This window comes from Lissotriton vulgaris, chromosome 5, assembly GCF_964263255.1.
Source record: "Lissotriton vulgaris chromosome 5, aLisVul1.2, whole genome shotgun sequence".
NCBI classification, from domain to species: Eukaryota; Metazoa; Chordata; class Amphibia; order Caudata; family Salamandridae; genus Lissotriton; species Lissotriton vulgaris.
In genome coordinates this window covers 715,464,929-715,479,017 of record NC_141693.1, presented here as the reverse complement: position 1 = coordinate 715,479,017, position 14,089 = coordinate 715,464,929, and the positions used below count along the sequence as shown (strand labels likewise).

General features: G+C 47.3%; 1 protein-coding gene across 1 annotated transcript in view; it reads left to right on the top strand.

Moving 5' to 3' along the window:
• ZSWIM8 (zinc finger SWIM-type containing 8) overlaps window positions 1-14,089 on the top strand; it is a 2,802,584-nt gene that overhangs the window by 1,154,051 nt on the left and 1,634,444 nt on the right. The gene's annotated exons all lie outside the window — the stretch shown is intronic.

Here is a 14,089-nt window from a genome sequence, read left to right as displayed (position 1 = left end):
TGGAATGATAAAAGATCAAATCTTAATAGGAATAAATACAATTTGGAAACGTATCATATCATAGCAGCACCATATACTTTATACCACCAGTTAAAGAGACAAAAAGGCTTGAAACTTTAAAATCAGTATAATAGGAAAACTAATTAAATGCAAAGCCAAACATACTCCGACAATAGTTCAAATATATATTCAAAAACTCCCTAAAAAAGTTAAAAAGTGTTATGCATACTGTTTCATTTTTTGGACAAAACAGAAATTCTCGAGCAGACTAAACAAATGCCATTCTTAATTAACCTTGGTCGAAGCCACTTAAAACGAAATGAGGTCAAAGCCGGACATACAAACAAAATATGATCAAGGTTCTGAATACCCTGATTACAGAAGTTGCAATTTTTTCCTTCTTTACTATTAAGAGCCCAATTTACAGTTAAATCATTCAGTGGTAAGAGATTCATATGGGTGAGAGTGAGCGACCGGCAAATACTGGGGCTTAAATTCCAGGACATGTACTTCTGGATAACTCTCGGGGAAGAATCCTTAACTATTGTTTCTAGTCTGGCCCTTGCTCTGCATATAATAATGTCTCTCTGATGGCTAATTACACTACTTGAGATCTTTCAAAATGATTTCAATTCTGTGAGGGAAAAGGACATCATAAGATCCTCTTGCACATTAAAATATTGCAGTGCGAAGTAGAAATCGCAAAAAAAAAGAATCTTTATACATTTGTCCTAAAAAAATTCCTGTAGCATAGAATTCCTTAATGAAAAGGAATCACAATTCTTTAGCTGGTAACCCCAACGTATTACCCTAGCTAAACCTTGTAAAAATGAACTTACCAAACCAAATTCTATCCTAATGGCGGCTATTGGGACAATTTTATTAAAATTACATCATTTTCAGAAGATTTGCCCTTCAATCTTATCCAAAAAGCTCCATTCCCTTACTGGTATCGATTCAATTGCATCAACCGAGGTGGGAGGAATTTTGGCTCTAAAAACTAAAAGCAGATGTAAAAAATGTCTTCGACTCATAACACTATAAAATAGACGTAGGCCAATTGCATGCGATGTCGCTTTACAAGAACTATGTTCAATATGGGGACTGCTCCTTGTATTACTAGAAATAAGTTTCCCCAGATAAAGATGAGTCTACAATCTCCAATTTTTCGGAGTCAATTCTCCAATTAAAATTGCAAATTTTCCAGTTGTTTTCTCGTTTCATAACCAAAACCTTACTTTTAGAGACATTTATCTTCAAAAATTGTGCAGACGTATAATTCTGTAGCTGTAACAATATTTTGTTTAAAGCAATAGGGGTCAGATCCATAATTACAATATCATCTACATACATTAGGCAAGGGAATGAACGGCTCCCTATCTTTGGCGCATCCCCTTCTGATAAGGGAAAACAATCTGGTAAATCTCTTACATATAGAGAGAAAAGCAGGGGTGCTAAAAAGCAGCTTGCTTCAAGCCATTTTCCGTAGAAATAACTGAAGTTAGGCTTTGAGTACCCCCCATTAGTACCTGGCACCATGTTTGTGAGTGTAGGGCAATGAATAAGGATAACAAAGTTAAAGGCATCACCATTTTATATAGCTTTTTCCAGAGAAGTGACCGGTCTACCTTATCGAAAGCAGTAGAAAAGTCTATAAATGCTACACAGACATTTGTCCTGTGAAAGACGTATATTTCTCTTCTATTAATTTCAATAAACAGATGTTGTACAAATAGGCTCCTTTTCTTCCAACCCAAACACAATAAAGTGTGGTGTTCTGCAAGGAGCCTCTTTGAGCCGTACTCTTTTTTTTTTTTTTAACTCTTTTTTATTAAAGACAAAGAAAAGGACATTACAAAAAGGAAAAAATAAAGTTCAGGTGTGCACATAATATTTCAACACATAAGGCATTGTGGCAAAATACAAAATCGATTACACCAACATTTAGTGTAGGGAGTTCCTGCACCCAACTTTCTTTCAAAATAATTTTTTTAAACATATAGGTCAAACACAGACTTCTTTGGATTGACCCGGTATTTTTATTTATACCTGTCTATTTTGAATTTTTTAAACTATTTTTTCATATTTTAACAAAAAAGGAAAGACTGCACATTCAATACAATTCAATTAATATACAAGACTATTTACAAACATATATTTACACTGGTTTCCCTGGACTTGAAACGCGTCGGCACACCTGAGGGAGTAATCAATATCATTAAGAGTTTGAACTAGCACTCGCTGGTTGTAAAGTTATCCTCATTCAGGGATTGTGCTCCTTGTTTGACTTTGTCCTTTCCTTCTTTTTGGATATAGATTTACTCAATTGAAACATTTAAATGTTTGATGTTTGTATAATGTATTTCTTGTGGGATGTATGATAATTGTTTATAGCGAGTATCATGAAGTGTATATATATGTTTGTAAATAGTCTTGTATATTAATTGAAATGTATTGAATGTACAGTCTTTCCTTTTTTGTTGAAATATAAAAAAATTGTTTAAAAATTTCAAAATAGACAGGTATAAATAAAAATACAGTGTCAATCCAAAGAAGTCTGTGTTTGACCTATATGTTTAAAAAAAATTATTTTGAAAATAAGTTGGGTGCAGGCAAGTTTTTGTGTTTTTGGATATAATAGCGTCCAGCCTACCCCAAACCCTACATGGACCTAACTCCTTAGCTTTACAAAGTCTGGCACAAGTATCGGCGTGGGTGGTTCACAGATTCCCCCTCTATAACTATTCCAAGCGTTCCATATCTTGCCCCACTTCCTTGGGCAGCCCCTGGCCACATGAACAGCTCTTTCTCTAATCATGCACAAATCAAGGCCCTCCGCCCATTTGGTGACTCGGGGTGGCTGACTGACTCCCCAGTGCTGCACTATGTTTCGTTTAGCCACCATATATGCCAAGGTCACCCACTGCTTCTGGTATGCATTCAGATCTGTGGGCTCCCACACATTCAACAGACACCTCAGTGCCTCCGGCCGCAGCTCCACCCCCAAGGCTCCCCCCAGCTCATCATGGACCTTGATCCATTATAATTGTATCTCAACACAGTGCCAGAGAATATGTATGAGGGTGCCGACCTCTCCGCACTTGCTCCGACACTTCGCTTACTGCTCTTCCCATTCGTACCAAACGGGGTCCAGTAATATAGGATCTGTGAAGTATTTTCAGTTGCACCAGTCGAAGCAGCATCTGGATGGCAACCCCCTTGGGGGAGGAGACCGCTTCCGCCCAATCCTCATTGTCTAGTTCTAACCCATCCTCACTTCATTGTGGTCTGAGCCGCACCAGTGGGTTCTCCATGTTATTAATCAGTTTCCTATATATCAGGGAAATTGTTTTTTGAGGAAGAAGCCCATCCAGTACTCGGTCCTCTAGGGGCGATGACTCCGGGAGCACTGCATCCCTGGGAACGTGAGTGGTTAGGGCATATCACACTTGTCTATATCGATAATATTCTTTATCGTGCAAACTATATTGACTTTTGAGGGACTCAAAGGTGAGCACTGCACCTTCCTCCCATACATCTTTTATTTGAGATATGCCAATAAAGTCCCATCCATCAAATCACTTCGACTTCCACAGGCTACCCAGCCACTCAGAGTTCAGGAGGGGAGTGGCTAGCGTCAATTTCCCTTCCCACCCCAGACCTCGATTAGCTGCATGCCAGACATGAATCGCATGCGCAGTTGGGCCAGTCAGCGGAAACCTCCCAGGCCTGGAATACAGAGTCCTCTCTATCCCCCCCGGGGGCTTGACCCCGATCCATGGCGTAGCCTGGATCATCAGGGAGTCCATAAACAATATGGTTCACTGCGGCCAATTGCGAGGCCCAATAGTACTTCCTCAGATCTGGGATCCCGATTCCGCCGTCGTACCACGCAAGTGTCAATTTACCAAACGCTATACGCGCCCTACCCTCCCACAGGAGCCGTCTCTGGAAAGTCTCTGTCTCTCGGAAATACGCCACCGGGACTGGGTCCATCGAATTCTGTAAAACATACAAAAACCGAGGCAAAGCCATCATCTTGAAAAGCGTAGCTCTCCCAAGTAAGGAGAGCGGAAGAGTCTTCCAGCGCTCCACCTCTCTCTTACACCTATTCAATGGGGAAGCTAAGTTATTAACATACCGTAATTGCGGATCAAGCGTGATAAAGATACCTAAGTATTTGAATCCAACTGTCTGTAACATGAATAGGGCACGTCTCCGGCAACTTCGGGGGGGTTGCCCACCAAAACATACAGCATCGACTTCGCCCAGTTTATTGCCAGATCAGAGTATCTGCCATAAATGGCCAGCAAGTCTAGAAAATTGCCAAAGGAGTCTCTAGGGTTAGTGAGATACAACAAGACATCATCCGTATAAAGTGAAATCTTATCCTCCCAGCCAGGCGACCATCGTAAGCCCCGAATCGATCTGTCCCAGGCTGCCAGGGGCTCCATTGCATGTGCAAAAAGCAGTGGAGACAACAGACATCCCTGCCGCATACCTCTACCTAAAGAAAAGTCTGCAGATTTGCAGTTATTGACTACCACCCTAGCTAGGGGCTTAGCATATAATAAGCTAACCCAATCAATAAATTCTTTACCAAGGCCCAACTTTGCTAATACCGCAATTAAGTATGGCCACTCCACTCTATCAAGGGCCATCGTGACGTCTAAAGATACCAACACTGCCAGCTCGTGGATACTCGAGGCGCCACCAAGGACGTCATGCAGCCTACACAGGTTCAATGCCGTGTTGCGACAAGGCATAAAGCCGGACTGATCCGTGTAAACAAGGGATGAGATCACTTTAACCAGTCTAGTGGATTGGATTTTCGCAAGGATTTTAGGCTCTGCATTAAGGAGCGATATGGGTCTGTAAGATGGGCATTGTCTTGGGTTTACCGGTCTTATGAATGACCACAATGTTGGCCACACGTTGGTCATATGGGAGCTCACACCTCTCCTTGCTTTCCAAAAACATGGCCTTGACGTGCGGGGCCAATGTAGCAGCATTCAGTTTGTATAACTCTATCAGTATCCCGTTTGGGCCTGTTGCTTTACCGGACTTTAACTGCCTGATCGCTTGCGCAACTCCGTCGTCAGAAAACGTGGAGTCAAGATAGCTTCTGTCTTCCTATGATAAACTCGGCATTACAGTATCCCTGATCATCTTGCTATTGTCAGCCTCCGTAAAACCCACTCCCGATCGCGTATACTTTCTTATAGTATTCCGAGAACTCATCCGCCACCTCCTGGGGTTCTATAATCTTACTTGAATCCCGCCCTTCCAGTTCAGGCACTAGTCTGGACGCCCTCTCTCCATGTTCAAGCCATGCAATCAGTTTTCCGGCTTTGTCACCGTGTTCATAGATACGACTCTGACAGCGCTGTTATAAGCCACCGCTCTATCCCTCACAAGACCTTTATACTCTTCCTGTCGGAGTTTTAGCAAATGGAGCCCCTCAGGGGTGGGCGACGCCGCCACCCTCCCCTCTAAGAGTATGACTTCCGTCTCTTTCTGAGCCACAGCCGCTTGCCGTTTCTTCTTCTTGCCAGACACTAAGGACAAGACCTGACCTCTTGCCACCGTTTTATATGCCTCCCAGAGGGATTGTGCCGAGTCGACGGATCCCACATTTTCTTGGAAGTAATGGTTCGACATCTGCAGCACCCCTTTTTTAATGGCCGGGTCTTTCAGTTGCCATGCGCTAATGGGAGCTATCCTCCCAACTTCTGGAAGGTCTAGGGCTAGCCGCACCAATAGTGGGGAGTGATCAGAGATGCCCCTCCCAAGAAACTTCACCTCTTGGACCATGCTCGCCAGCGCCGCAGGTATTAAGATATGATCTATTCTAGATAAACTACCTTGTGCTGCAGTGAAGTGGGTGTATTGTGCCAGTGTGGGATTGCGTAGTCGCCAACTATCAATCAGTCCCAGCAGGTCCAAAAACTCCGGAAGCCACCTCTGTGTCGGTCTAAGCACACGCTGGGGGTAACGGTCAATCTCCCCGTCCAGAACCGCATTGAAGTCACCACCCAATACCATCCCCCCCCAGGGGCAACGTGAGAAAGACCGCCGTTAAATCCAGAAAGGTCTCGGTCTGACGGCCCGGTGGCACATAGATAGATAAAAAAGGTGACAGTCTTACCCCCAATCAGCCCGTGACTCCCGCGTATCTGCCCCTTTGATCCACCCAGGTGGTCTGCACCGACAGAGGGAAGGAATTTTTAATCAGGACCCCGACTCCACGGGAGCCGGTGGTGAACCCTGCATGTACCACCAACTTGTATCCCCCTCTATGGAAGGCCATGCATCTATTGCCAACTAGGTGCATCACTTGCAGCAGCACCACAACTGGGGAATGTCGTTTGATAAGTTGATTAACCATCCCCCTCTTGAGCTCGTCTCCCAGACCATTCACATTCCAGCTCCGAACTCTCATCCCTGAATCTCTACTACTCTGCCCCATTCAACCCATGCATTCAACGTCTCGCTATATTGAATGCACCTGAGGCAATAAAGAAAGAAATACAAAATCTAGAAAAAAAAACAAAGAAATAAACCACAATCACACCACAACAAATACAACAATACTCCACTCCCCCAATCCCAATCCCACTCCCTGCACCCCTGCTCACGGTGTTCGCCATTCCCCAACTCACAGTGTGCCTGTCGCCCCATACTCTAACTAACCGACTATCTAAATGTAGATCTGAGGAGGAATTCGACACTCCCTGTCCCCATCCCGCCACCCAGGATATAAATACCGGCTCTGAATCTTCGTCTAGGAAAACATGTGTGCGATAATGTCTCGTATCCATCCCCCCCTGGTAAGCGCCCACACCACAGACCGTATTATTGTTCATTATTCCTACTCTGGAGTGCCCCCTCCATCTTCGTCGCTCCATCTCTGAGGCTCCTCCCGAGAAGGAAGACCATCAACCCAGTCCGAAGCAATTTCAGGCTTGTCAAAGAACCAGACCTTTCCCTGAGCCTCGACTCGCAGCTAAGCAGGGAACATCATGGCATACTTATATCCTTTATCTCTGAGCCTGCTGCTTGACTTCAAGGAAGCTTTGCCGCTGTTTCTGAACCTTCTGGGTGAAGTCTGGAAAGAAATTGAGGGTGGAGTTCTCATATTTCAAAGGGCCCCCGATCTAGAGGCTTGCAGGATAGCGTCTCTGTCCCTGAAGTTGAGGACCCTCGCAATCACTGGTCGAGGAGGGTCCCCCGGACGCGGCCTTCCTCCCGGTGTTCTGTGTGCCCATTCTATCGTAAAGAAGTTACCCAGCCCCTTAGGTTTCAGATGATTGAGTATAATGTCTTCCACAAATAGGTCAGGGGTCTGACCTTCAGCCTTCTCCGGAACACCAGTAATACGTACATTTTTTCTTCGGGCCCTCCCCTCATATTCGTCCAGCTGGCGACTCGCCATTTCACTAGAGGCTCTAAGGTCTCGAACCTCCCGCTGCAACTGCGCTACATCACCTGTTAGGCTCGCCGTCTTAATATCTAGTGATTTCACCTTCTGACTCGTTTTGGTGAGGTCCACTCGGATCAAGTTGACCTCTATGGCTACTGTGTCCAGTTTGTGGTCGAGCGACTCCATCTTTTGTCCAAGAGATGTTTTAACCCCATCTATAGTGGTCATCACGTCTTGTAGTGTGGGCTCAGATGCAGGACAGGAGGCCTCTGCACCTCCGTCCTGCGTTCGCCCAGACCCAGTAGGTGAGCCCCTGGGCTGCGTGTAAAGATCCGAATTGTTGGCTTGTACATACCGGGACCCCCTGGTGGATTTGGATTGCTGCTTCTCCGCCTCAGGTTTAGCCACCATCTTAATGTTAGGCTCAGGGACGATACCCGGTTTCTCAAACTTGCGCCAACGGAGGGCGACTCAGACTGTCGACAACACTTTCAGCCCCTATCCAGGCCAGCCGATAACATCCAGCCAGATCAATGCCAGTGTTCGCGCCCACTTCCCGACACTCCAGCAGCCCCTCTGCCCGACAGTCCGCTATCAGGACAGTTCGCAGCCACCACCTCTCGGATGGCACTCGTTATCCAACACAGTCATGCGGGCCCAACAAGACGATAGCCCAATCCACGTAATCTCCCTGCATTACGCAAGGTCGTCAATACGATTTGGGAATACGCTACGATCTTTGACCCTGGAGAACAACAACGTCTTCTGAGGCCACTTCTGGCTCTAGGTCGCCGTCCCTACAGGCTATTCTCATCCAGCTGTCTCGCAATCCAGATGCATCGAACCGTTAGCAGTGTCTCTACCGTTTATAGTGCCCAGCCAGAACATCTTCTCGAGTGTCTGTGGGGGATTTATACGCTCTCCCCTGTCCTGGCTGCATGCAACTGAATATTTTTTGTGGCCACTCCTGGTCCAAATCAGTGAGTTCCTACATGACTTCAGGGCCCGGCTGCTCCGCCAATCAAGCTGATTCGCCACATCCGAGGTGCAAGCAGGAGGGGAGGGGAGAAACTCGCCGCACCAGGCCGCGTCCAGGAGCACATGGGTCTCTCTCACCTGCCCTCCAGAGCAAGGAACTCATGCTGCGGTCGTTCGCACCCCCACTCGGTCTCCACTGGGTGCCCCGAGCTCGCTGCGCCGCCGCTGATCAAAGACGTCCGTTGTTGTCAAACAGGGCCCCCCTTTTGCCAGGCGTGTGGTAGGTGAGCGTGGGGGCCACAACACAGGGGGCGAGCTCAACTCCGGCAGATGTGGGGCCGGCCTGGCAACTTCCGGTTCCCGGTCCTGCTGTTGATCACCTCCGGCCGGGGTCACAGTCAACTCGAGACCCCGACCTCCACAAGCCGCAGGCCCCAGACTCATCAGTGCTTTAGCTCGGCGTCAGAATCAGCCGCAGGTCGCAACAGTCTACGCAACTTCTCCTCCTCCACTAATTACAGCGGTCCGGTTGCAGGATCAATTGCAGGATATCACCGGTGAAGGCGGGGGTCTCGGGAGTCCTGGGCTCACACGGCCATCCTAGGCTTACGTGAAGCTCCTCCTCCGAGCCCTACTCTTTTCAATGCTTATGTCTCCCTTTTGGCCGTGATCGGTAAGAAATGGGAATTTAACATCTGTTCCTATGCCTACGCAGATGATATGCAGCTGCTGATAACTATAAAGGAAATATATGAGGACACTAGGAGCAATTTGATCAACTGTCTTTCAGAAACTGTGAATTGGATGTCAGATCGTTGCTTGAAGCTAAACCCAGAGAAATCGGAGATCCTGCTCTTTGGAGGAGCACACCTAGTCTGGGATGCAACATGGTGGCCCCAGTCACTAGGTACATGAGGCCCAAACGGGTTGTAAAGTAAAACATTTGGGATTTCTGATAGATAATGTCCTAACCTTGCAAGATCAAGTCTGAGTACTGTGTGGTAATTGTTATGCCATGCTCAGAATTACTAAGGAGACCTTATTATATGGATCCCTTTGAACTGAAGAAAACCATTTCTCAGGCCTTACTGACCAGCAGACTGGATTATGGGAATGCGCTTCATGTTGGCATGGCTGGCTACATCTTCTCTTGTCTGCAAGTAATCCAGAATGCAGCAGCAAAACTGGTTTGTAACATAAATAAGAACAGCTCGGCTTCGGAGTGTTTGAAGGAGTTTCCCTAGCTTCTTATGCGACAAAGGACCAAGTTTAAACTATTGTGCTATGCGCATAGAGCTTTACATAAACCTGGCCCCAGAATCCTGCAGGACAAATTTGAATTTTATGTTCCTCCGAGAGACTTGAGGTCTTGCAATCGTGCTCTGGCTAAAACTAGCCCAATAAAAAAGGTCAGAGCTGTGGTTGCCCCATCTCATTTCTAGCGGCTATACACTGGAATAAACTTCCTTTCGCGCTTCGCCTCACCGACGACCATATGAGGGTCAGGAAGAGGCTGAAAACGTGGCTATTTTTAGGACTCAATTTCTGACGCCTAGTGGTTAGCTGTTTGAGACCCAATTGCTGATGCCTCATGTAACTATACACCTCTCAAACAGGTTCTTGCTTTCTTAGCACTGTGATATTCCCTGGGATGAATGTTGTGCTCTACAACTACAATAAAAAACAAATTAATAAATATAGGTGCAGTAACCTCAGATATAAGGACACTTCTATCTGTTGCGAGTGGTATTAGCACCAGCTCACACAGGCTGCAATGGCAGGCCTGTAGTCACAGTTTGAGTGATGTCTCATTGGTGGCATACTACATGCTGCAGCCCATGAGAGACCCCTGGTGTACCTATGCCCTGGGTACCTTAGTATCATGTACTAGGGACTTAGAGGTGAACACCAGTAGTCAATTAGGAAGGTGCCAAAGTACTTACCATAGTCCAATGTAAGGGGAGAGCATAGTGACTGGGGTTCTGATTAGCAGGATCCCAGTCAGACTAGTCAGAAAACAGGATGACACCAGCAAAAAGTGGGGGTAACCGTGAAAGTAGATCCTACTTTTCTACAACGTCGGTTTCCGAAGTTGCTTCAAACCTATGCACTCGGCTTCCCTGGTGTAGTTATCCTGGTTCGTGGGGTGACTCCCCGATTTTATGTCTTCCACAGGGTTTCTTTAAGGTCCACTGTGAAAGGTCCTTCTTGAAAACTGCAACTGCGACTTTCCCATTGACTTGCATTGAGTACGCAGCTGTGTTTCTACTTTGCCCACATCCTCCGTGGGGTTCCTCGATACTTACCTCGGGTGGTTCCTTGGGTCCCCAGCTCTTCTGAGTCTCCTGGTCTAAGTCCCGACTTCGGTTGCAGTTCACGTTCCACTTCTTTATTATTTGGTTTGGTCTTCCCTTGGAGACCACTGTGTATTTGTGCTTACTTACCCGTTTGCCATTGAAGTATTGTGTATATGGTGTTGATATCTCTTGGTAGGAGGTATACCAATGTGTTAGTGAGTGCGTATAATAAATATACTTATTTTTATAACTGCACCGTGTGGTTCTTTTTCTTTTACCCTAAACTGTAGGATTCGTTTTGGTATAACAAGCTGCTTAAAACTCCTCCTGGACTAAGCCTGAAAACTGCTCTCCACGGCAACCACTGTCTATGGTTGTCTAAGACCTCTAAAATCATCGTAAGGGCTGTCTGGATTCGTGCAAGGTGCTTCACTTACATAAGCTTCCACCATATATTAAGCCAGCCTCCTACAATGACATATAGGTATCAGGGAAGGATCACCATCTTTATTCATTCCCCCCTGCCCATCAAGATAGAGGGAACTTTATCTAGAACCCTCCAGATTTGTGTATCCCTTCTATGACTTGTGCAATGTTCAACTGAATATGGTTGTGTTCTGTCTGTCACCTGGTATCCTAAATATTTTAAGCGTTTGGGCTGCTACGTCAACCTAAATCTGGCAAGGTATCGCTCCAAAATCTTGCCAGAGGGAAGAGTCGTGGTTTGGCCCAGATTTTTTTTTATTCTGGTACTATGTTGTATTTCGCCAAGAAGCATAGGAGGCACAGGACTGCTTTTGCAGGCTGCGATAAATACATAGGTGTGTCATCCACATGAAGAGAGGCCATGTGTGTCCTGTACCCGATTTGAATGCTCCATTTTTGTATTTTAAATCCGAGTAGACAAGCCAATGGTTCAGTCGCAAGCTCAAAAAGAAATGGTGGGAAGAACACTGAAGACACCAGATGCTGCTTCCAGGAAGGAATGAAGGACGCCGCGGCCTGGATGAAGGACAGCTGCCTGAAGCTCAATTCCGAGAAAACTGAGGTCCTCATCCTTGGATCCTCCACCTCCGCATGGGACAACACCTGGTGGCCGTCTGCCCTCGGGAGCCCACCCACCCCCACAGATCACGCACAGAACCTCAGCATCATCCTCGACTCTGTCGCCTCCACCAGTTTCAACTGCCTTTGCATCCTCTGAAAGACATTTAAATGGATACCCCCGAATACAGAACGACCGTCACCCACACACTCGTAACCAGCAGACTGGACTTCGGCAATGCGCTCTACGCCGGAATCAACAGAACCCTTCTACACAAGCTCCAAACCATCCAGAATGCTGCAGCTAGACTCATCCTCGGGACACCACGGCACAAACACATGACCCAACACCTAGAGACCTCCACTGGCTCCCCGTAGAAGAGAGTGACTTTAAAACTTCTCACTCACGCATACAATTCCCTCCACAACATCGGACCCAAGTACCTCAACGATAGTCTCCTTCCACGTACCCAAAAGAAATCTCCGCTCCGCCGATCTTGCCCTGGCAGACACCCCACGCATCCGCAGAACCATAGCAGGCGGAAGATCCTTCTCCTACATCGCAGTCAAGACCTGGAACAAGCTCCCAGTCAACATCAAGCACCCCGACCCTGCACACCTTCAGAAAGAACGTCAAGACCTGGCTCTTCGACTGACCGGAGATGCCCCTTAGCGCCATAAGACCCCCACAGGTGAGTAGCACGCTTACAAACCCCTGATTTATTGATTGATTGAGTAAGGACTGTGCCTCATTCTGGCAGGCAGTAAATACCCCGTTTTTCTCTAACAAAGACGGTGCAAAGATCGAGGTTGCAATAGACGAAAAAGCATGGAATGACCTATTTTCTAATGTTTATACTGACCTTGAGCCTCCACAATGTGGTGGCTGTGTAGGCTTTACGCCTATTGAGCTGCACATAACACTCAATGAACTGGTAGCGGCTACTAATGCTAGTAAAGGAGGGAAGGCACTGGGCCCCGATGGTGTGCCGAAGGACTTATTTAAATATATTCCATTATTATGGGCCCCTCTGTTAACTAGAGTCTTAGGAGCCTGTTTTGCTAAGGGATTTTTTAAGTCCTGGTCTGAATCTGTGATTATACCGATTTTTTTTTTTAAAAAGGGGCACACGACAATTCAGCCTGTTACCGACCAATTTCCCTTCTAGATTCACTAGTAAAGGTAGCAGGAAGGATTCTATGTCAGGACCGGAGGCTTCAGATTATGCTATATCTTCCTTCGCTTTATTAACATAAAGAAACCACAGCAGCTTAGGAAAAGATATAATAAGAACAAAAAATGCTTTAAACATAAAGCATTGACGTAATGTTCAACAAAAAAATCAACAACAACTCCCAAGAGTCTCTTTGTTATAATCATAGTCCACAGTCCTTTGTCACTGTTCATCATCCCTATATAACCGGACTTCCCATCATCTTCCTCCTCTTTCTTCGCTGCTCCCGCAGCCAGATAAGTGCTTTTCTATTTGTCTTCTTGTATTGTACTTGTGTCTTGCGGTCTTTGGGGACTCCTTGCATGGTTTATTTCCTTTCAGAGTCCCCTAGTTGCGGGAACGTTCTGCCGTTCCTACGCGACTTTTTTCCCACTTGTGTGCGGTGTGTACATAGACCGCAAGGGGGCGGCCTGTCGCCTCGCCGACCCTCCGGCGCGCCTCCGCGGTGCGAGGAGCCGCGCCGTGGGGTCTGCTTGCGCAGGGGCCGACCCTCGCGTACCCCTCTGACACCTGGTGCTCCGGGTCTGTACTTCACAAATGGACGCCCTTTGGGGTCTGTATGGCGGTTTGACCGCGTGAATCGCCTTCGGGCGAGATCTGTGCACCTCTTTATTCGTGTGTGGCCTAGCGCGCTTGAGGGGTACGTAGACCCGGTCCCGGCGAGGAGGGTCTGCGCGCTTGGGGGTTGGTGCAGCCCACCTGCCACGTCAGCTGGCCCAAAACGTGATCGCAGCCGCTGGGCCTGCCCACATTCGAGAACTTTCTCGGTTGCCGCCCTCTTGGGTGCCCCGCATTTGCCCTTGGTTCCGACATGGAAGGGGAGTATGATGAGGAGGCCTGCCCCTATCTGCAGGATGATGAGTTTTATCAGGCGGTGGACAGCTCCATCTATCGTTGTGTGACGGAGGTGGTAGGGCCCATGGAGGACCGCCTTTCGGCCCGCATCGTGGAGGAGTGTGCCAAGCTGGCAGCGGCGCAGGTGCCGCCGCCCCCCGAGCTCCCGGGGACGTCCGGCGGGTTGCCGCCCGCTCCGAAGAGACCCCGGGGTGAGGGGCCTTCATCGGAGGCCCAAGGCGTGGATAAGGGCGCCTTCGAGCGTCTTCGTGACGCCT